General features: G+C 38.2%; 1 long non-coding RNA gene across 1 annotated transcript in view; it reads right to left on the bottom strand.

Annotated features, from left to right (window-relative positions):
• LOC131237301 (uncharacterized) overlaps positions 1–24825 on the bottom strand; it is a 35989-nt gene extending 11164 nt beyond the window's left edge. Inside the window, exon 1 of the long non-coding RNA XR_009167164.1 lies at positions 24462–24825. This is a non-coding gene — a long non-coding RNA (uncharacterized LOC131237301). The remainder of the gene's footprint in view (positions 1–24461) is intronic.
• Between the last annotated feature and the right edge of the window lie 115 nt (positions 24826–24940).

Consider the following 24940-nt stretch of genomic DNA (forward strand, 5'->3'; position numbering starts at 1 on the left):
ATGCATGTATGGCTGAAAACAATCAAAATGGTTTTAACCAGATTGAGTCCCTATACATGATAGACGGATCAGATCTGACATTCGATCATCGCTGGTGGGCCAGGACAATTCGGAACGTCCGGTTCTTCCGGACTGCGAAACAAGGTAGCGTAGTTGACACTATGACGATGGTGGGCCCCTTTACCGGCTTTGTGGAGAAATCCACTCCATTCATTATGATCCTATCAAAAAACTAGTAAGAAATGGTTGGTTTCATATTGGATTCAGAGTGTCCCACAAGATCTTCTATGCTACCGTTCATCTTGCGTGCGGCTGAGATCTACGATTTTCCCCGTGCATGGATCAAAATTCCACCTAGGTAAGGGTTAAACCTACCCCATAAACACATTGGATGGTACAGATCATAAAAATACATGATGGGTGGGGCCACAATAAAAAAATGGACGAGTACATAAGACACTGTTGCATTTTTGAATTCTTGAGAAGAGTCGGTCAGCGCACGCTGACCGACTTTTGGATTTTCGGTGCACATCTGGTGCCCTTGTGCACCTTGCACATGCACTATACGTGTGGATCCTATGGATGTGTATCTGAAATCCTGTCCATTCATTTTATCACCCCATTTAAGGGGTTGTGAGTAAAATTGAAGCATATCCAGATATCAGGCGGGCCCCAAATAAGGATTTAAGGGGTTAATCTGTTCGTTGAGACACTTATACAAAGATCTAATGGCTGAAATTTTATGTGCATGGTTAATTTATGGTCATTAGGCCAGATATAAAGTTTTGAGCCGAACGGATGGTGAAAACCTTGTAATCTTGCATTCTGGCCGACTTTCAGGCCACTTGAGCTTCAATTTCTCAATTTTCTTGGGTCTCTAGCGTGCAAATCCGTTGATCTTGGTCCTATGGAGTCCGTCCCTTACCTTGGTGACTTCTGAGCGTTAATTTCATGATTTTAGCACCCTGTTTCAGTTCAAGCTCCTAAACACACCTTGCAGCATAAACACAGTTAAATTGGGCCGTTAAACAATATCATATTCATAAATCCAGGCAATAACTGGGATCTGATATGCAATATTTGACCCTCAACATCTTGCAAGCAGATGAATCCACACACAGACATTACGGTGGGTCTCATCAAGTGGATAATATAGGTAACTCACATATAATAAGGTAGTACAAGGAAGAACAGTTCAGATGTACAAGGCACATGACAGCAGGCTCCATGATCGAACTGTTTGGTTGGTAAAATAATTGAACAGTGTGGATAAAATATGTACATTGAATGGGTTCACAAGTGTTCGAAAGTTATACGTTCAATTAACACTATTTCATATCGTATGACTTATTTAGGATTTGGGTCGGGGTCATTTTGGAATCATGTCTAGGATTAGCTAGCCTAATGAATAAATGGTGAAATATGCAATACTTGCATCAAGGTAGGATCCATAATCAGTCTGACACACATCCTAAGTTCACATACCGAAGTGGTTACATCATCAGCATAGTCCATGAGTCTGAGTAATCACACACTTCTCATATGCCCGCATGGTCTTATGGCCACTTTCAATATTAGAAGTTCATATGGTTGAGAGGCCACGCAAATGTCAATCTACTAGTCATAATAAGGGACTTAAGGTTAGATGGTTATGTACTTTCATTATATCATAGCTCACATAATGGGGTAACCGCTTTACTAAACTTTTACATGGTCAGGCGGTAAGTACCACAATTTGACATAGTTTAGTATGTATACGATTACTATCATGATCTAGTGTCCACATTTCAAAATATCCAAACATAATCGAGCAATCATAATCTTACCAATTATGATAAGTCTTTACTACAATCACTTCACATGTCACATACTTAATGACTCATATTCGGTGTCGCATGGTTAAGGGCCAAGAGCCACATTTCATCATAGCATTCACGGTTTAGAAATCACATCGCATAGAATCCAGGACATTGATAGCATTTGCTTGGGTAACATAACCCTACATCACATTCGGTCTAGTGTACAAGTCGGTCATACGTGATTCAAGTGGTGGTATCTATGTCGATAAGCACAAACCTACATTGTTGAATGACCATCAATGCCACTTGATTTCATACGGTTAAGTGGCCTTGTACGTATTTCACATTCATACAGTTAGATGACTATATATACTACATATACTCCACCATTTCCTATAATTAGGTGGCTATATATACATTAAGTACCCACATAATTAATGGCCCAAACACGTATATCACACCCTCACACCACTAGAGTCTACATATTTGTTATAATTGTACATGTTTAAGGGTTTAAACACAAGTCACATGATCCTATTACTTGGGGCCGCACTCTAACCAAAGTGCCAAGTGATCAAGGGCTGTCCACAATTAGCCCATTTAAGGGATTAATCATCATTACTTCAAAAATTATAATACCAGTTTATCATACATTCAACACATGGAGATTACAAACTCTTGTCGAAGAGGCCCAATGGTTGGCCCAAACAAGGCTATCACTGATGGGCCCACATGGCAGTTACTCAAAATGTGCCTTATCATTCTTGGGCCCACACACCAATGAAATTTACAATGGGTTCTATGCGGTGGAGCTCATTGGGCTTTCCCATGAGGTTAAGTTGTGTGTAACCCACTTGAGACTTAGGTCTGCTTTGATTTTAGTACAAATCCTAAAATGATATGAGGAAGTGGATGGTCCGCATGGATTAAATAGATACACCATGGTGGTCTTAGGTTGGATTCCATAGTTAGGTACTTATTCTCACAGCCTTGTATTATATGTCCATTTCAGGTTGGATTGATTGATCTTTGGGAAAATGCCCTAAAGGGGACCCGATACATGGGATAGATGGGTTGAATATCTAATACATCATCAAGATGGCCCATAACAAATTTTTAGTGATGAGAGTTCAATTTACGTTATTTCATAATGTACGACTATCTAATCATTGGATGGGCCTAATTCATGGTAACATACAGTCAAAAGGGTTGATAAAATAGATAAATAGTGAGGATCTAAAATATATATCATGTCACAGCCATGGTGGATTAAGTGGCATAACACTTACATCAAAGTGGGCCATACCACACACAAGTTGAGAGGGTTACCCTCCATTAATTATTCATAATCATTTGTTGGGCCCACAGAGATGTGGTCCATGAATCCAGCCCATCCATTATGTGTGTACCACTTAGTTGAGGGGTCAGTCCAAGTTTCAGATGCATCCAAATTTCAAATGGACCCCACAAGTGCTTTTTTATACTTGAGCTCCGAGTTGTATGAACGGGTCAAGGAGATCAAAGTTACATGGGTCCTAAAGCAATGTATTTATTACATATACACAGTTCATCTATTTTTTTTTTTTGAGATCATTTTATAGCATTATCCAAAAATGAATCATATCCAAAGATTATCTGGACCTCACCACAAACAGTAGTGGAGATATTTCACTGTTAAACAATTTACAAGGCGCACCTTAATGTTTATTTTCCATCCAATCTGGTCATAACGTCACAAAGACCTGAAGCAAATTTCATATTGGCCCAAAACTTCTATGACCCAAAATTCAATGGTAGACATTCAATCCCCTACTGCTTTTGTAGTGTGGCCCACTTGATAGTTAGATCTATCTTATTTTTATTCTTAAGTCTTAAGAAAAGCTCACCAAATGAATGGACGGTTTGGATATAACACGTACCTCGTTATCAGATTGTTCCAGCTTCCTATTTTTTGTATTGTATTTTTATTTATTTATTATTATTTTTATTAATGGTGTGGGCCACCTGAGTTCCATGTATGGCTGATTTTTGGGGGTGACCCATTTTTAAAGGGGATCCATTAAATGCACGGTGTAGATGCTCGACATGCATCTAGGTGGGGCCTGTGGTGGGGCCCACTTCCTTCTAGCATTAGCAATGGGACGTTGCTTGCTGGATCGTCAGACGCTGACAGCAACAACGTCCAATGCTGTTTTTTTTTAAATTTTTTTATTTTCTTTATTTTTTTGTGGTTTTTCAAATATGGGGCCTATAACAAGACGATCCAGTCCGTCTGTTGGGTTTTATGGCCCGGGTCAGATGTAACAAGCCCAATATTCAATATGTTTTGATGCACAAAAACATCATAGTGGGCCCTAACAATGTATCATTATTAAAAATAATGTTTTTGATGGTGTGGCCTACAAGAGATTTGGATTGGTTTAATTTTTCGGCTCAACACCTATAATGATCTGGGGAAATAAATGGATAGCGTCAATTGAATACATACATCATGGGTGGGGCCTACTGTGGTCCCACAGCCCCCTTCCCTCTTATTGAAAGTAGCTGGATGCTGGCAGCAATCAGCGTCCACTCTCCTCTCTCTTTTTTTTAAAAATTATATATATATTAATTTAATTTATTTTATTTTATAATGTGGTATGTGTGCACGTGTGTGCATGTGAGTGTGTGGCCAGCCCAATGGACCATTGCTTGGACTGTTGGATAACTAGTGGGGCCATGTTTTGTTGACCAAGCTGATAATTATGTTTTCTCTTCATCCAGATCCTTGTGACCATATACTCATGTATGATTGTTAGTTTACATCAGGGTGGGCCCATGACTAGTGGGTCCCACACAAGCTTTAGATCAAGCCAATATTTGTTTCATCCCATCATCTATATGTGTGTAACCACCATATATCACAATGGGCCCTACCATCAATGGGTCTTACATCATCATTATCATTATCATCACATCATCACCACAATTAATCATTCGAATAATCAAGAAAGAAAACAAACCATAAGAGTGGAGGGTGTGTACTCACCTTGATGAATTAGATGGAGGGTAGGGATGGAATTGATGGTTGAGATGGATGGAAAGGATGGGATTGATGGAGTTGATAGCCCACCAAGATCACTCCTCTCTCTCTCTTTCTTTGTGTAGAAAAATGGTGAAATGTTAAGGAATGGAGGGATATATGTAGAGAAAATGTTAAAATGTGGTTAGATTCAATTAATGTGATCTTGGTTAGCTTAGATTAAGATTATGACAATTAATTCATGATTTGTAATTAATGGTGGGTTAAAAGAGCATGGGATGGCATGGTGTGATGATGTTATGCTTAAGGTGTGGCATGGAAAAGAGTTGACTTGAGGTGTACATGAGAGAGGGAGAGGTATGGGTGTGTGACATCACACACATGGGTAGAGATTCTCTCACCCATGTGTGGCATGTACATGTGTGCATGGCATGTGTTGTGTACATATGTGAAATGGAGTACATGGCACCTTGCACACATGATATATTAATGATTTTTCACGGTGTATCTCACTAAGGGAGTATCGTACGGACGCACGGGTGGTACTTACGAGATCGCAGTGACGGGGCGGTCGATATTAAATAAGTTTTGAGGTCTTGGGGTCCCGGTCAGTTGGGTGTGTATTATGAACAGCCAATCTAGGTCTAGCTAAGGGCATCGATCATTGTATACATATGCATAGAAAATGGTACGGAATGGACGGGGTGTTACAGATTTGATACATAACATCTCAGCCCTTCGTTTCCTGAGACTTGTAAGCTCTTGGAAAAACAAGCATCAGAGAATATAGGAAAAGAAGCTTTAGATGCTTAAAGCATTTTGAGAAAATGACACAACTAAATCAACCTGTATCTTAGAAATAACAAGGTTGCAGTTACTTCTTAGGCTTTTACATGTCTTGTTGTATCTTAGAAGATTGCTGCTGGTTTTTGTTAGAATATCTTATCACTTGAGCTGCATTATTCAATATTGCCACAGGACTGATGCCTTTGAGAAACCATAATCAAGGAAGATTGCTATAGCCAAACATACAGAAACCGTTGCCTTGAGAGACTAGTTTACTGAATTATAACTTGATAATGCAATACGACCCAACCAATCAAACACAACAAGAAAGGTGGGCCACATTTCTGGAGAGAGGAAATGAATCTGGGGCATCCCGTTGTCAATTGGGTCACCCACCCCAAAATGATGACTGCCCTACCAAAAAGCCTACTTATAAAGGTAAAAAGATATACCTCATCTTGTCTCTGAAAAAGCAAAGAGCTCATGTTTGGATCCTCTCTAAATATAACGGGAGCAGTCGATTGATCTACTAAGTCACATCTTTGAGGGGATCCTTCCAGTGAGCCACTTACACCTAATGTGTAGTTGTTCCATTTGACCAGTGAAAATTTCATCCCCTCAACTGACTTCTTTGGAATATCTGCCTCATCCACTTGCTCTTTCTTTTTGGTTCTTCGATTGAAAGTAATCAATGGGTTACTGAATCTTTTGTGAAGCACATCATTGGACAATAAAGTAGACTTCGATTCAACAGATGAATCATTGTTTCCTGAAGGATGCATCTTCAAGATAGTGGTGTTTAGGCATACAGAACTGCATTTTCTTTGAATAGATGAATCCACACCTCCAGATATTGATATCTTTGCACCATCCATGTCTACTCCTTGAGAACCTGTATTCCCTTCAATCTGTTCAACCTTGCATACTGAGCTAAAATTCATACTTGAAGATAAATCTATCTTAACAGAATTTGGCTTCATTTCAATAGGCGCATCTGCTTTAATGAGGTGATCTTTTCGATGGACATTGCTCACCAAAGAGTTCAAGGCCTTTCACAATTGTGACGCATTTGCATTTATTTCGAACATCCTTTTCGATGACAACTTCTTGTTTCTCCTACAACAAACATTGGCATTTCAATAAAGAACAGAAACTAAATGATTGAAAATTGTGACTGAAAGGAGAAAAGAGCTGCTAGCACGTTCAAACCTGACATGGAGGGCATGGGTTGTCAAAATTGAGATTAGAGCTTAATCCTGATTCTACAAGATCCCTGTCCAAAAGTACTTTCAATTTCACAAGGAAAAAAAACTAACAATGGTCACCATGATAGAAGCATGATTTCACATGAGCCAAAACCATGTCATATAATATTCCTATAATAAGCAGCACCAAAGTCACAAGGGTGGGTATTTGTAAGGGTGTACACTGAAAAGGCCAAGCTATATGTCCTAGAGGGGGGGGGGGGGGGGTGAATAGGACAATGCCAAATAAAACTTATAACAGCGGAAATAAAAAGGAAATGATAGCCAAAGTAAATCACAAAGCAGTAAATTAAAATAACCTCAAAATTCAGATCTTGAGAGGTTGATACAAACGTTGTTCTAAGGACAACCTTACACCAAAAACCAGAGTTTATGGTAGGACAACCTTATTTCTAGAAAGATCTTTGTATCAAATCTCAAATCGAAGAGGAATACGAAAATAAATACAAACTGAATTGAAATAAATTGTAATCACAAATGTATTGTTCTAGGGACAACCATACACCATAAAATGGCAGGGCAACCTTGCTGGAACAATTTTCAAAAGAAATTAAAATATCAAGCGATAAAGGAATAACAGAAAATAAATTCTAAACTATTACAACATTCTCACAAAGCTTGAATTAAATAATTACAACATTCACCACCATACATACATCCCACAAAAATTAATTAAAGATTAGAAGAATAAATCAATCAACCACAACACAAGGGTTTATAGTGGTTCTCTTGTGTGTTCATCAACTATTAAACAATAAGCCATACAAAATGCGACTCCACTCCTAATATCCTCACACAGGGGATATTAGCGTTCACTAAAAATAGGTTTTCCCAGGTTCACCCAAAACCTTTACAATTGTGTCTTTGTCTGTGGGCTTACACAATTAAAAAACCCCACTTCTGAGTTTTCCTGGCTCTCCTCAGAAAACCAATACAATAAGATTTTTCTGGCAAATCTTGAAAGAAACCAAAATAGAAAGGGATTTACAATTAAATGTAAAATACCTGATTCTCTCCTTCGTTGTAGCAGCCCGGTAGAACCAAATCAAAGTAGATGATTGAATGTCCAAGTTCAATGTCCAGTACTCAATTACAATGGTTCTAATTCTAATAGATTTTAAATTAAACTAAATAGGGCTTGCCTTAATTGATTTTGATTCCAAAGAAAGGGAATAACAATTCCTCTTATCAAATCAGATTGGAATAGCAGAAACAAAATCAATTAAATAAAGCTAAGGAAAGAGAATATTAAATAAGCACACTTAGCTTAGATGGAGCACAAAATTATCTCTCAGAAGTTCGACGAAGATTGGCTTGAATGAATTAATTAAATCGATTATTTCTTCTGAGATTCATGCACTATTTATAGGTGAGAAGATCGTGTCTTCGACTGATCTAGGGAGCTCTTCGACTAGTCGAAGCAACAACAGATATTTGAAAAATCCGGCGGGATATGCTCTGACCGTTCTACGACTGGTCGAAGGTCTCCTACGACTGGTCGTAGGTCACCTACGACTGGTTGTAGCTCTCCTTCGACTGGTCGTAGGTCCTACAAAGCTTCGCTGGAATTCGAGTCGAAGATGTTCGACTGGTCGTAGATGCAGTCGACACTGTTCCTACGACTGGTCGAACGGATTCCTGGACTAGTCGAAGCCTAACAGATTTCATCCGAAATTTGTAACAAACTCACGACTGATCGAGGAATTTCTTAGACTGGTCGAAGCAAGTCTAGGACTAGTCGAAAAATAAACCAATCACAAGTAAAATAACATTCGACTTATGTATCCGAAATGACCTACTTCTAAGGTCAACCTATGGTCAGTCAAACCTCAATCATGAAGTATGGACATTGAAACATTATGAATAAGTGACCTTGAAGTATGAGTCTTGAAGTCTTGATGTAGATCAATCTTGAAATCTTAATGTAGCTCAATCTTGAAAGGGTCTTGGGTTTTGCCTTGTACTCTTCTTGAAGTCTTGCAGCTTGAGTCTTGTCTTGTGAGCTTTGCTTGTTGTGAGCTTAGCTTGTTCATGAATGTTGATCCTTGAGAGAGCTTCACTTATGCAAGTTATATATAACATAACAGTGATTTTGGCACCACAAATTTGACAACAGACAGGGATATAAACTATAGCACTTACAATCTCCCCCTTTGTCAAATTAGTGACAAAACACATAACCAAGATAAACAAAAGTAAAACAACTGGTTAATACATGCAAATCAATATTCAACATTCAACATTCAACCAGTTTTAACTAGTTTCAACATTCAACCAGTTTCATTCAACAAGATCAAACATATACTCCCCCTGACTCCCCCTGAGTAACATAACCAATGCTACTCCTCTCATAATCACATTAAGAACAAACCATTCTCCCCCTTTTTGTCACAATATGACAAAGGAGAACTAAATAAAGGAATTCATGAGAGTAAACATGAGGAGATAAGCATAAAACATGAGTATAGCAAAAGAGTGATAACATCACATAGAATAAATATCCAGCATAAAATAAAAATAGAATCCAACTCTAAATCAGCCAAGTGCTAAGTTATAAAGTTATTACAGACCAGAAGTCTCATTAAAACTACTCAGAACTAGAACTTGATGACGGAGCAGGAATAGAGGGATCAAGTTGGTGCATGCCTTTGTTCAAGCGCCTAAGATATTTGCGCATGTACTTGAATTGCAAATCATGAGCAACAGACATGTTTTCCAACTTTACATTTATATTCTCAACTTTACCCTCTAATGCACTCAGACGTGCATCAACATCAGATGGTACAAAATCTGGATCATTAGCTGAGTCAGAATCCAGTTCCTCAAAAATGTCATCCATATTAATGTCAACACCAGCTTCTTCAGGACCACCACCACCACCACCACCTTGTTCAGGAAGCAGATCCAACTTCATCTTATTGATATTAGTATTGTTGAAGATCAGATGATGGATTGATGCCTCATCAACAGGCATATCGACTAACATATGAGTAGCCAATACAATCATAAAATAGGTAAAAGGAATGTCACTATGACCAGGATGGAGTCGAAACTGAAGAATGAAATGACAGATTAAGGATGGCAAACAAATCTGAGTACAATTGGAAATAGCATGGATAACACGAACCATAAACGAAGTCAAGTCAGATTTATTACCCGAACGAGGATACAGATTAGACATAAAGATTTTGTGGAGAATTCTGTATTTGGGTAACAAATACCTTGCGGGAAGCGCATTCCCTTTTTGAGTCCATTGAACATCCATGTTGCACAAGTCTCTAGTGAGCATGCGTTTTTCAGACATTGAGGGTTTATCAGTTAAGTTATGAATTGGAATACCCTCATCATTCACAGGAATATCCATAAGGGTTGAAATTAAATGACGATCAACGTCAAAAGGCCCTTCTCTAGTAGATATTTGAAAAGTTAAATTATCCTGTGAGAAAGCACTAATACATGTAAACATGGATTGGGCAATGGACCGGTATGCAGGCCCACCCCAATGCAATAAGTTAACCCAACATACAACTTCAAGCATAGGAAGGATGTCAAAAGGTGCAATATGATTAACATCAACAGGATGTTCAACAATAACATTACGTGATTTAATGTCCCTAACATATGATGGATCATCATTGGGAACAAGAAGATGACGTTTAGAGATAGCGGTCGATCTGGAGGAAGAAGAAGGACCACGGGAAGTAGTTTTTCTACCTCTAGAAGCCATTTGCAACAAGGATTTCAAGAAAATAGGAAGTTGCAAAGGATTGAGAAGTGGGTTTATATAAAACGGATTTTTTAAAATCCAAACCCCAAATCTCAATGATTTTCAAAATAGAAAGCTTCAAGAGAGAAAAGGAAACAATCTAGACACAAATCTGCAAGAAAAATGGGATTTGGAACACTAACCTTGAAGAACTTGAAGGATGGGTTCGACAAGTCGAAGTTCGACTCCAAGGAGAAGAAAGAAGAAATGAGGAAGAAAGTGAAAAATCCCCAATTTGAAGTGAAACCCGTGTTTCATGACTGGTCGTGAGTATCTACGACCGGTCATAGGACGACTTGTCGTGTATACTCACGACTGGTCGAAGAAACCCCAAAAATTCAAATTACTTGTAATTTAAACAAGAATTGGAATTCAATCTAGCAAATATATACACTATGATACAAGTAGGCATAAATAATCAATTTAAAATGCACATGCCAAGATCAAATTTCATCTTTTTGAACCTGCTTTTATCGAGAGGTTTTGTGAAAATGTCAGCTCGTTGATCTTCAGTAGGAATATATTCTAGAGATATAACTTTTTCTTTTACTAATTCCCTTATATAATGAAATCTAATGTCAATGTGCTTAGTACGAGAATGCTGAATAGGATTTTTTGAAATATTTATCGCACTGGAATTATCACAATGTAATAACATAGAATCCTGTTTAATTCCATAATCACTTAGCATTCGTTGCATCCAAACAAGCTGTGTACATGCATTACCAGCTGCGATATACTCAACTTCAACTGTTGAAAGTGATATAGAATTTTGTTTCTTACTAAACCAGGAAACTAGACAATTTCCAATAAAAAAACAACCACCACTGGTTGATTTTCTATCATCTAGATTACTAGCCCAGTCAGCATCCGAGTACCCAGCTAATTGAACATTGGTTTCATGAGGATACCAGAGACCAAGATTTACAGTACTTGCGACATATCTAATAATTCGCTTGATAGCAATCAAGTGAGATTCTTTTAGATCAGATTGATATCTTGCGTAAATACCAACACTTAGAGAAATATCAGGTCTACTAGCAGTTAAATATAACAAACTACCAATCATACTCCGATAAAGTTTTGAGTCAACATTTTTACCATTAGAGTCTTTTGATAGTTTCAGGGTAGTACTCATAGGAGTGTCGAATTCTCAAATCCAAATCTCTTGATTAGATTCAAGGCATACTTAGATTGAGAAATGAATATTCCTTTAGGTTGTTGCTTTACTTGCAATCCAAGGAAATAAGTCAATTCCCCAACCATGCTCATTTCGAACTGTGATTTCATCAAATCTGCAAACTCAGTAGTCAAGTCAGTACAAGTTGATCCATAAATGATATCATCAACATAAATCTGTACCATTAAGATATGATCATTATGTTTTTTAACAAATAAAGTTTTATTGACAGATCCCATTTGAAAATTATGACTTAAAAGAAATTTCGTTAGTTTATAATACCATGCCCTAGGTGCTTGTTTTAATCCATAAAGTGCCTTTTTAAGCCGATATACATGATCAGTATTTTTGGAATCTTCAAATCCCATTGGCTGTTCAACATAGACTTCTTCATGTAAATCGCCATTTAGAAAAGCACTTTTCACATCCATCTGATAGATCTTTATCTTTCTAAAACATGCAATGGATATAAATAGTCTGATAGATTCAAGACGTGCTGCTGGTGCAAAGGTTTCATCGAAATCAATTCCTTCAATTTGAGTATAACCTTGTACCACTAGTCTAGCCTTGTTTCTAATTATAATTCCACATTCGTCAGACTTATTTTTGAAAATTCATTTTGTTCCAATGATGTGTTTATTTTTAGGTCTTGGTACGAGATACCAAACATCATTTCTTACGAATTGGTTGAGTTCATCTTGTATCGCAACAATCCAGTTCTCATCAGCAAGAGCTTCTTTTACTTTAGATGGTTCAATTTGGGATGTAAAACATACATAATTACATATATCCTCAAGTTGTCTACGGGTGCGAACACCGGTGAGAGGGTTTCCAAGAATTTGTGTGGTTGGATGATCTTTAACAGTCCTCAACTCAGAATCAATTTGATTCGATGAAGTATCGGGTTTATCAATGATTAGTACTTCATCATTATCTGAATTAGAAATTGGTGTGTTTAAGTGATCATCAATGACAACATTAATGGATTCTTGAATCACACCAGTCCTTTTGTTTAGAACCCTATAAGCTCGACTGTTTAAAGAATATCCTAGAAAAATACCTTCATCACTCTTCGTATCGAATTTTTTCAAATTTTCACGATCACGTAAAATATAGCACTTGCTGCCAAAAACTCGAAAGTATTTAACAGTAGGCTTTTTATTGAACCACAATTCGTAAGTCGTTTTATTGTTATCTTTTCTAGAGTAGACTCGGTTAATAATATAGCAAGCTGTGTTGACTGCTTCAGCCCAAAGATTTTTAGAGAGCTTCATGCTATTCAACATGACATTAGCCATTTCTTGAAGCACCCTATTCTTTCTTTCAACAATTCCATTTTGTTGTGGAGTTTTGGGAGCAGAGAATTCATGTAATATTCCTTGGTCGGTACAGAACTTCTCAAAATTGCTATTCTCAAATTCAGATCCATGATCACTACGAATTTTACTGATTTGAGAAGATTTTTAGTTTGAATCCTTTTGAGAACTTTTCTCACTTCTTCAAGGGTTTCAGATTTATCCCTTAAGAAGACTACCCAAGTGAATCTGGTAAAGTCATCAACTATTACCAAGATAGACTTTTTACCACCACGACTTTCTGTTCTGGTAGGTCCTATCAGATCCATGTGGAGAAGTTCGAGTGGTCTTGATGTGGTATTTGAATTCACCTTTTTGTGTGAGTTCTTTATTTGTTTGCCTATCTGGCACTCACCACATATTTTATCTAATTTCTGAAGTTTGGGTAAACCTCTTACAAGTTCTCGTTTGCTCAATCGATATAAATTTCGATAATGTACATGTCCAAGACGTTTGTGCCATAAATCAGTCTCGTCTGTATGGACCATGTAACATGTGTGATAAGATGAGCTGGATTCACTAATAATATAGCAATTTTCAGACGTTCTACGTCCAGTTAATATTACAGAACCCTTATTGTTTAGTATTTCACAGCTTTGATTAGAAAACCGAACATTATGGTTATTATCACATATTTGAGATATACTAAGCAAGTTATGTTTTAAGCCTTCAACGTATAAAACATTTTTAAACACAGGAAGATTAAAAAGTTGAACCGTACCTTGGCCTATAATCTTGCAGTTGCTACCATCACCAAATGTGACTGAACCATCAGTCATATCTTTCAGATCAGTGAATAAAGCTTTGTCACCTGTCATATGCCTGGAGCATCCACTGTCTAGGTACCACTTTGAATGACTTGTAGCTTTGAAAGCAGTGTGAGCAACCAAGCAGGTGACTTTAGGAACCCATTTCATAACAGTTTTGGGTTTAGAAACATAGTTGGTCTTCTTTTGTGTATATTTGTAGGAATGACCTATAGAGTTAGATTTTAAGAGCTCCTTGAGTAAATCAACTATCTTTTCAGTTAGTGGATTTCATTTCTAATTAAAGTTGACATGGCTGCTTCTAGATTTTTGAAAAGTTTTTGAATTTCTAGAAAAATTTTGATAAGTACTTTTCCCTTTTGAGTTTGAGGACTCTCCTTTAACAAACATAGGAGGAGTATACTTTTGTTTAGGAGGTAAATTTTTATCATAGCCCAACTCGGATCGATCGCCACATTTTCTTCATCCGGATAAAAGTTTCTCTAACTTTGGATCACCTTGGGCATATTTCTATGTGTCCTTTAAACTCAGAAGAGAAGATACTTTAGTTTTAAGTTTCTCAATTTCAGATTTTAAATCAATAATTAGGGAGTTTTTGAATTCCAAATCGCATTTTGATTTTTCAAAACAATCTGAAATTTATGATTTTTCTAAGACAAGTGAATCAAAACAAATTTTGAGTTTAGAAAACTTTTCTTTTTGAAGTTTAAGTTTGACAGCAATTTTACAACTTTCCTTATATAGGGCATTGTAAGCGTCTTGAAGATCATCTTCATTTTCACATTCACTATTCAGATTTTCTTCACTTGTAGAGTCATTATCTGAAAATGTGAATTTGGCTAGAGTCATAAGAGATTTAACCTCATTGCCCGACTCAGTTTCATAATCTTCTGATTCAGAAGAACCTTCAGAATCAGATGATTCATCCCATGTAGCCAACATACCCTTCTTCTTGGGTTTGTCCCTTTTAGGACATTTATTTGCTAAGTGCCCATAATCTTGACAGTTGTAACATTGACTATCTTTCAAAGATTTTCGAGATTTGGGTCTAAACTTCTTTTTATCATTTGACTTTTGAAAATCAACCCTTTTCTTGCTTTTAAAAACCTTGTAAATTTTTTTTAGCTAAGAGAGCCATATCATCTTCTGAATCAGAATTTTCTTCTGAATTACATTTAGAAGATTTTAGTGTGATAGATTTACCTTTAGGAGCTTTAAAGTTTAACTCGTAGGTTTGTAGTGAACCAACTAGTTCTTCTACCCTCATATTATCTGTATCACGAAGTTCCTGGATCGCGGTTACTTTAGAATTGAACCGTTCAGGAAGTGAGCGTAATATTTTTACACACACTTTACTTTCTGGGATTTTATCGCCAAGACCCCACATTGAGTTTACAATGTCATTCAATCTAGTGTAAAAGTCCATAAACATTTCATTTTCCTCCATATGAATTTCTTCAAATCTGGTTGTGAGGAGTTGGACTTTAGATTTTTTGACAATTGTAGTACCCTTGTGTGTCATTTCTAATATATCCCAAGCTTGCTTTGCAGTATCACAGGAAATGATTCTTTTGAACTCATCCGGTGATAGTGCGCAAGTAATTGCATTTAGTGCTTTAGCATTTGCACTACTCTCACTTTTCTGAAGAGTGGTCCATTGGTAATATGGTGTGACTTTCATTGATTTTGAACCGTCAACCCCAGTAACTTCCATGATAGGAGGATTCCATTCAGTCACTGTGGCTTGCCACACATTTTCATCCATTGATTTGAGGAAGATCCTCATTCTGGCTTTCCAATAGGCATAGTTGGAGCCATCAAAGGGTGGAGGCCTTGTGACTGAAAGGCTATCAAAATTTAACATCTTAACTAGCTTAAATCGTTAGCTCAGGAATTAAATCCAAGAATAAAAAAGAGCTATTAGGCTTTGATACCACTTGAAAAGGCCAAGCTATATGTCCTAGAGGGGGGGTGAATAGGACAATGCCAAATAAAACTTATAACAGTGGAAATAAAAAGGAAATGATAGCCAAAGTAAATCACAAAGCAGTAAATTAAAATAACCTCAAAATTTAGATCTTGAGAGGTTGATACAAACGTTGTTCTAAGGACAACCTTACACCAAAAACCAGAGTTTATGGTAGGACAACCTTATTTCTAGAAAGATCTTTGTATCAAATCTCAAATCGAAGAGGAATACAGAATTAAATACAAACTGAATTGAAATAAATTATAATAAAAAATATATTGTTCTAGGGCAACCTTGCTGGAACAATTTTCAAATGAAATTGAAAATCAAGCTGATAAAGGAATAATAGAAAATAAATTCTAAACTATTACAACATTCTCACAAAGCTTGAATTAAATAATTACAACATTCACCACCATACATACATCCCACAAAAATTAATTAAAGATTAGAAGAATAAATCAATCAACCACAACACAAGGGTTTATAGTGGTTCGCCTGTGTGTTCACCAACTGTTATACAACAGCCACACAAAATGCTACTCCACTCCTAATATCCTCACACAGGGGATATTAGCGTTCACTAAAAATAGGTTTTCCCAGGTTCACCCAAAACCTTTACAATTGTGTCTTTGTCTGTGGGCTTACACAATTAAAAAACCCCACTTCTGAGTTTTCCTGGCTCTCCTCAGAAAACCAATACAACAAGATTTTTCTGGCAAATCTTGAAAGAAACCAAAATAGAAAGGGATTTACAATTAAATGTAAAATACCTGATTATCTCCTTCGTTGTAGCAGCCCGGTAGAACCAAATCAAAGTAGATGATTGAATGTCCAAGTTCAATGTCCAGTACTCGATTACAACGGTTCTAATTCTAATAGATTTTAAATTAAACTAAATAGGGCTTGCCTTAATTGATTTTGATTCCAAAGAAAGGGAATAACAATTCCTCTTATCAAATCAGATTGGAATAGCAGAAACAAAATCAATTAAATAAAGCTAAGGAAAGAGAATATTAAATAAGCACACTTAGCTTAGATGGAGCACAGAATTATCTCTCAGAAGTTCGACGAAGATTGGCTTGAATGAATTAATTAAATCGATTATTTCTTCTGAGATTCGTGCACTATTATAGGTGAGAAGATCGTGTCTTCGATTGATCTAGGGAGCTCTTCGACTAGTCGAAGCAATAACAGATATTTGAAAAATCCGGCGGGATATGCTCTGACCGTTCTACGACTGGTCGAAGGTCTCCTACGACTGGTCGTAGGTCACCTACGACTGGTCGTAGCTCTCCTTCGACTGGTCGTAGGTCCTACAAAGCTTCGCTGGAATTCGAGTCGAAGATGTTCGACTGGTCGTAGATGCAGTCGACACTGTTCCTACGACTGGTCGAACAGATTCCTGGACTAGTCGAAGCCTAACAGATTTCATCCGGAATTTGTAACAAACTCACGACTGATCGAGGAATTTCTTAGACTGGTCGAAGCAAGTCTAGGACTAGTCGAAGAAGGCCTAGGACTAGTCGAAAAACAGACCAATCACATGTAAAATAACATTCGACTTATGTATCCGAAATGACCTACTTCTAAGGTCAACCTATGGTCAGTCAAACCTAAATCATGAAGTATGGACATTGAAACATTAGGAACAAGTGACCTTGAAGTATGAGTCTTGAAGTCTTGATGTAGATCAATCTTGAAATCTTGATGTAGCTCAATCTTGAAAGGGTCTTGGGTTCTGCCTTGTACTCTTCTTGAAGTCTTGCAGCTTGAGTCTTGTCTTGTGAGCTTTGCTTGTTGTGAGCTTAGCTTGTTCATGAATGTTGATCCTTGAGAGAGCTTCACTTATGCAAGTTATATATAACATAATAGTGATTTTGGCACCACAAATTTGACAACAGACAGGGATATAAACTATAGCACTTACATACACGAGTCGATTCGAGTCGAACTGGGCTCAACCCGGCCCGGTCACTAGCCACACCCAGCCCGAACCCGGCCCGGCTCGGTCATTAGGCCAACATGTCTAGCCCGAATTCGGCCTGGTCAGCAATTGAGCAAGTTCGAGCCTGCTCCATCTACAAAGGGACGGATGGCGTTCTCGCTTCTTTATCTTAAATGATTAGGATAAGGATTTAGGACACACACACACACACACATATAAACGGCCGAGTTGGGCCAGGTCGAGTCGGGTTTCGTATCGAGTCGGGCCGAACTGGGACATGTTTAAACTCGGCTTGAACTCAGTTCTCTTCTTTTCTCTCTTCTCTCTCCTAGGGTTTGGAGAAATTCGTATGAGAGGGAGATGGGGTGGTTTAAGGGCTATTTTGTAATGACCCAGAAAATTTTGTGCCAAGACCCGAGTACTACCTCTATTTTCCTTAGAAGCTATTTGTGGGGTAATTAGCGTTAAACTCGATTGCTTGTGAAATTAGCATCAATCACTTTAAATTCGATCTGCATGACTCAAAACGTGTAGAATAGTTAGCGCTATGTTACTTTGAAATCTGAGATCCATCGCTAAATCCAGTTGCTCTTGGGATTTTTCAGAAACTTTGGATCGGACCTGGACCGTACGTCGAAAGTCCGATAGCGATGATTTTAGTCAGTATTGGTCACCATGTTGGACTTAGCCATCACCTCAAAAATTAAGTCCAGATGATGTTCTGGGTTGATTTAATTGAGTCCGGAGTGAAGAGTGTGAGAACAGTGAAAATTAAATGTGATTTTATGAAATCTGAGTCGTGTCGCTTGTGCGACGATTTTAAGCAATCTGACCATTGGATTCTGACCCAATTTCACCCTTTGATCAGGGAAGATGGCCCAAGCATGTCATAGTGTTTGTGGACCTGATCGAGTTTCGGTGACCGTTGAATTAAGTGTGGTCCGCCACGGCTGATCTGTAAAGCTGATCGGTACGAAAACTTAGCCTGACCTAGATCCACGGTCAGTGAGCTTAAGTCCGACCGCTTGTGAAAAAAGGCCCACTGGAAGTGCTTCGTTGGATCGAGAGAGGCCTGTTTTGGTTATAACCTAAGTATACCTTGGCCCTAGGGTTATTTTCATCAATGTTAGACCTATATAAAGACCTTAAAACCCTAACTCTCTTTTCCATACGAATTTCCTAACCCTAGCTAAGAAAGAGAGAGGAAAAGAGAGAAAGAGAGAGAGAAGCTGGTGAATCATCCATAGATTCTTTCCTGTTACTCTAGATCCTTAAACCATCCCTTTGGAATCATTATTCCGGCGATTTTGAGTTCATCCCTAGGTAAGTTAACCTAACCCTAATTTGTTTTAGAGTTTAGATAAGTCTATGTGTTGTTGTAACTCATTTCTATTCTTGTCTTAGGTTATCCTGTCACGCCCTGAAATTCGGGGGTCGAGCATAACTCAGCTCCCCAGTTTCAAAACATCACTTATGCAACATATTAAATGATGGATGTATGTTGTCTATATGAGTGCATAAAACATGGAATAGATTTAGCCAAACTGCAAATATAATTCAGGGATAAGTGAAGAACGTAAGCGGAAGACTTAAAGAAATATATGTGTACTTGTGCACATCCCTGAAATATATATACATACCAGGTCGTATTACAAGTGTTACTATCAAAATTACAAGTATCAAATTACATCATTTAATCTCCAAAGAAAACCCAGAATCCCACGCATCAGAACAAGGCTCACTAGAACCTGCCTGAAAACTGCATGAAAGAAAATGCAACCTCATCATCCTCGAACTCCGGCTCTGCCTCAGAAGTCGCATCAACATCTGCATCTAAGACAGAGTCTGGTGGGTGTTTAAACACCGCCCTAGAATGAGGGGATGAGTGATTAACTCAGTGGAACAATAAAGCAAAGGTTAACATGTTATCAATTCAATCAAGTAGTAATGATAAAGCAAAATAATCAAACATGTCATAAGTACTCTTGTTAATGCAAGGATGTATGTAGAATGATGCGTGCCCTCGTGCGTACACCCTTAGCGTCTTCATCTTACGTTACGCATGACATCGCCTCAAAGTGCGCCACCTCTTCCAGGCACATGCAAATGCGGTGCATGAACATGATTACCAAGTTGTTATTAGTCCTTTTCATATAGCAGGATTGGGAAGCTAAGGTACCTTCCTCATATCAACGTCCAAATAGTGATCCATTATAGGATCATCAGTCCTAGATCATCTCATACAATCATATGGTTTTAGGTCGTTGCAAAGGGCTCGTCACCAATCAATGCATGCCTATCATACCTTCGTTACTACAATAAGGCTCGTCACCTCAATGCGGTATCCAGGCATGCTCGAGATCCCTACAAAGGGCTCATCACCAATCAATGTAGGCCGACAGCACGAATATAGTGTCCCATACCACTATAATCAGCTCACGAGTTTGGTTGTTCACTGGTCACTACGGGGAGGCTCGTCAATCCAGCGTAGGCTGACAGCTCGACCACGGTGTCCCATACCACCATGTCCGGCTCATGAGTCTTAGCGGATCAAGGTACAACGATTTACAGGATTTGCACTGGTAAGTTTGGTACCCTAGATTCATACAATAACGTCCATACATGGTGAACATACATCGGACAATCGGGTTACTTGATGAACTCGACTAGCATGAGTGCACGTTGGGTTGAACGACATAGAGTGCGCAAACACTCTGTGTGGCTAAACCACTGCCGACAACTCTAATACGACTCGGGTTCGTCAAATCACGTCCTTTGTGGTGAAAGCAGCCTCAGCCACACTCTCAAGGCCGATTACCAATTTCCTGGACTATTCATAGTCCCAAACACATTCCACTACAATAGATATTCATATTGAATTTAGAACAGTAATGGAACAACAATTTCAACCCTGTAGCATATGAGTATTTGAAGAATATCAACTTAACATGGATTTACACACAAGTAATACTGGAAGTTAAACAACAAGGAATATGACTTGCATGTAGGAAATCATACACATCAATAGGAGTGTTGAGAATCGCTTCTCAACACCCATATTAGGTTGATATATTACACACCAGATCATTCAGACATTTCTACAAACACTTAGAATACATAGGTCAACATACATGACGTATGTTGGAATACACACATCTGGACAATTCCTTTTGCCAAGGAGTTGACACACATACATCCTACATAAATACACGACAAATAATCATGGCAATCATATGAGCATATTTTATACGTATACGGTACTTCCAACATACACATAGAATACACAAATCTCAATATAACACATGCATATCAGGAACGTAAAATAAACATAGCATTTGGCATGTGAAATCTCATCCATAGCAAGAATAAACCATTGCCTGACATTGAAAGCCTTGAAAACCATAACCTATACGATTAAAGTCCGCACCTTAAATCAGAAATAGAGCACCGAACTGATTCAGATGATATGTCTTCGTCAACGGTGACAGGATAACCTAAGGCAAGAATAGAAATGAGCTACAACAACACATAAACTATTCTAAGCTCTAAAACAGATTAGGGTTAGGTTAACTTACCCAAAGAAGGAACTTAGAATCGCCGGAATAATGATTCTAAAGTGATGGTTTAAGGATGAAGGAGAACAGGAAAGAATCTAAGATGATTCACCAACTTCTCTCTCACTTTCTCACTCTTTTTCCTCTCTCTTTCTTAGCTAGGGTTAGGAAATTCATATGGAAAAGAGAGTTAGGGTTTTAAGGTCTATATATAGGCCTAACATTGATGAAAATAACCCTAGGGCCAAGGTATACTTAGGTTATAACCAAAATAGGCCTCTCTCGATCCAACGGAACACTTTCGGTGGGCCTTTTTCCACGAGAGGTCGGACTTAAGCTCACTGACCATGGATCTTGGTCAGGCTGAGTTTTCGTACCGATCGGATCTTCAGATCAGCCGTGGCGGACCACACTCAATTCAACGGTCACAGAATCTCGATCAGGTCCACAAGCACAAGGACATGCCTGGGCCACCTTTCCTGTTCAGAGGGTGAAATTGGGTCAGAATCCAATGGTCAGATTGCTTAAAATCATCGCGCAAGCGACACGACTCAGATTTCATAAAATCTTATTTAATTTCTCACCGTTCTCACACTCTTCACTCCGGACTCAATCAAATCAACTCAGAACATCATCTGGACTTGATTTTTGAGGTGATGACCAAGTCTAACATGGTGACCAATACATCCTAAGATCATCGCCATCGGACTTACGACGCGTGGTCCAGGTCCGATCCAAAGTTTTTTAAAATTCCCAAGGGCAACTGGATTTAGCGATGAATCCCAAATTTCAGAGTAACATAGCACTAACTATTCTACAGGTTTTGAGTCATGCAGATCAAATTTAAAGTGATTGATGCTAATTTCATAAGCAATCAAGTTTAGCACTAATTACCCCACAAATAGCTTATAAGGAAAAATAGAGATAGTACTCGGGTTTTGGCTCAAAATTTTTCGGGTCATTACATATCCTGTCGCCATTGACGAAGACATATCATCTAAATTAGTTCGGTGCTCTATTTCTGGTTTAAGGTGCAGACTTTAATCGTATAGGTTATGGTTTTCAAGGCTTTCAATGCCAGTTAATGGTTTATTCTTGTTGTGGGTGCAATTTCACATGCTAAATGTTATGTTTATATTGTATTCCTGATACATATGCCTTGTGTAGAGATTTGTGTATTCTATGTATATGCAGAAAGTATCGTATACGTATAAAATATGAACATGTGTTTGCCATGATTATTTGTCGTGTATTTGTGCTAGATGTATGTGTGACAACTCCTTGGCAAAAGGAATTGTCCAAATGCGTGTTTTTCAACATGCGTCATGTATGTTGAACTATGTAGCTTAAGTGTTTGTAGAAATGTCTGAATGATCTATAATGTAATATATGATCCTAATTGCGGGCGTTGAGAAGTGATTCTCAACTCTCCTATTGATGTGTATGATTTCCTACATGCAAGTCATATTCTTTGTTGTTAACTTCCAGTATTACTTATGTGTAAATCCATGTTAAGTTGATATTCTTCAAATGCTCATATACTACATGATTTGAGTTGTTGTTTCATTACTGTTCTAAATTTTATATGAATATCGGTTGTAGTGGAATATGTTTGGGACTATGAATTAGTCCAGGAAATCGGTAATCAGCTTTGAGTTTGTGGCTGAGGTTACTTTCGTCACGAAGGACGTGATTTGACGAACCTGAGTCGTATTAGAGTTGACGGCAGTGGTTTGGCCACGCGGAGTATTTGCGCACTCTATGTCGTTCAACCCAACGTGCACTCGTGCTAGTCGAGTTTGTCAACTAACCCGATTGTCCGATGTATGTTCATCATGTATGGATGCTATTGTATGAATCTAAGGTACCCAACTTACCAATGAAATCTGTTAACCATTGTACCTTGATCCGCTAAGACTCATGAGCCGGACATGGTGGTATGGGACACCGTGGTCGAGCTGTCGGCCTACACTGGGGTGACGAGCCTCCCCGTAGTGACCAGTGAGCAACCAAACTTGTGAGCCGATTATGGTGGTATGGGACACTATATTCGTGCTGTCGGCCTACATCGATTGGTGACGAGCCCTTTGTAGTGACCTCAAGCATACCTGGATAGCGCATTGAGGTGACGAGCCTTATTGTAGTAATGAAGGTATGATAGGCGTGCATTGATTAGTGATGAGCCCTTTGTAGCGACCTAAAACCATGTGATCGTATGAGATGATCTAGGACTGACGACCCTAGAATGGATCACTGTTTGGATAGTAATATGAGGAAGGTACCTTAGCTTCCCAATCCTGCTGTATGAAAAGGACTAATAACAACTTGGTAATCATGTTCATGCACTGCATTTGAGGTGATGTCATGTGTAACGTAAGATGAAGATGCTGAGGGTCTACGCGCGAGGGCACGCATCCTTCTACATACATCCTTGCACTAACAAGAGTACTTAGGACATGTTTGATTGTTCTGCTTTATCATTACTGCTTGATTGAATTGATAACATGTTAACCTTTGCTTTATTGTTCCACTGAGTTGATCACTCACTCCCACATTCTGGGACGGTGCTTAAACACCAACCAGACTCTGTCTTAGATACAGATATTGATGCGACCCCTGAGGTAGAGCAGGAGTTCGAGGATGATGAGGCTGCATTTCTTTCATGCAGTTTTCAAGCGGGTTCTTGTGAGCCTTGTTCTGATGCGTGGGATTCTGAGATTTCTTTTTGGGAATAGATGATGTCATTTAATGCTTGTAATTTTGTTAGTAACACTTGTAACACTTGTAAGTATGACCTGGTATGTATATGTACTTTAGGGATTTGCACATGTACACTTATATTCCTTTAAGTCTTCCGCTTGCGTTCTTTCACTTATCCCTGAATTATATTTGCAGTTTGGCTTAATCTATTCCATGTTTTATGTACTTATACAGACAACATACATCCATCATCAAATATGTTGCATAAGTGATGTTTTGGAACTCGGGAGCTGAGTTATGCTCGACCCCCGAATTTCAGTGCGTTACATATTTGGACTATTAGAACTTACATTAGACCCATTTTTTTGGCAAATGTGATGCTTGATGGTTGCCCCAATTGCTTGTTGTGGAATCTTCACAGAAGAAATAAAGGTAGTATATAAGTCAAGTGTTTTTTCAGCATAGCATATCCAACCTGGATGCATAGAAAGATTATTAAATTGAACAACAGTTCATGAATCGACTATAGTATAACCATAATGAAATGATAATCATGAAGCAAGTAACAATGTGTAGAACTTTTTTTTTTCTTCAGAAAACCGATCTCAAATCCAAACTTTTTTTCCCTTCCATTCAACAAACCAATCCATCCCTAACCCACTTAAAAAATCTATGCACACAGTTTATGCCTCTGTAACTGCTAAAAATGAGAGTAGCAGCCTTTGGCAGAAGTCCTTTGATGAGGAACAGTGACAACTTGTAGCCCATCTAATAGGTGGAGCCCACTTAAGAGTTTGAAAGGCCTGATTTTTGGTGTAGCACAACTACT

Source organism: Magnolia sinica, chromosome 2, assembly GCF_029962835.1.
Source record: "Magnolia sinica isolate HGM2019 chromosome 2, MsV1, whole genome shotgun sequence".
Lineage (NCBI taxonomy): Eukaryota > Viridiplantae > Streptophyta > Magnoliopsida > Magnoliales > Magnoliaceae > Magnolia > Magnolia sinica.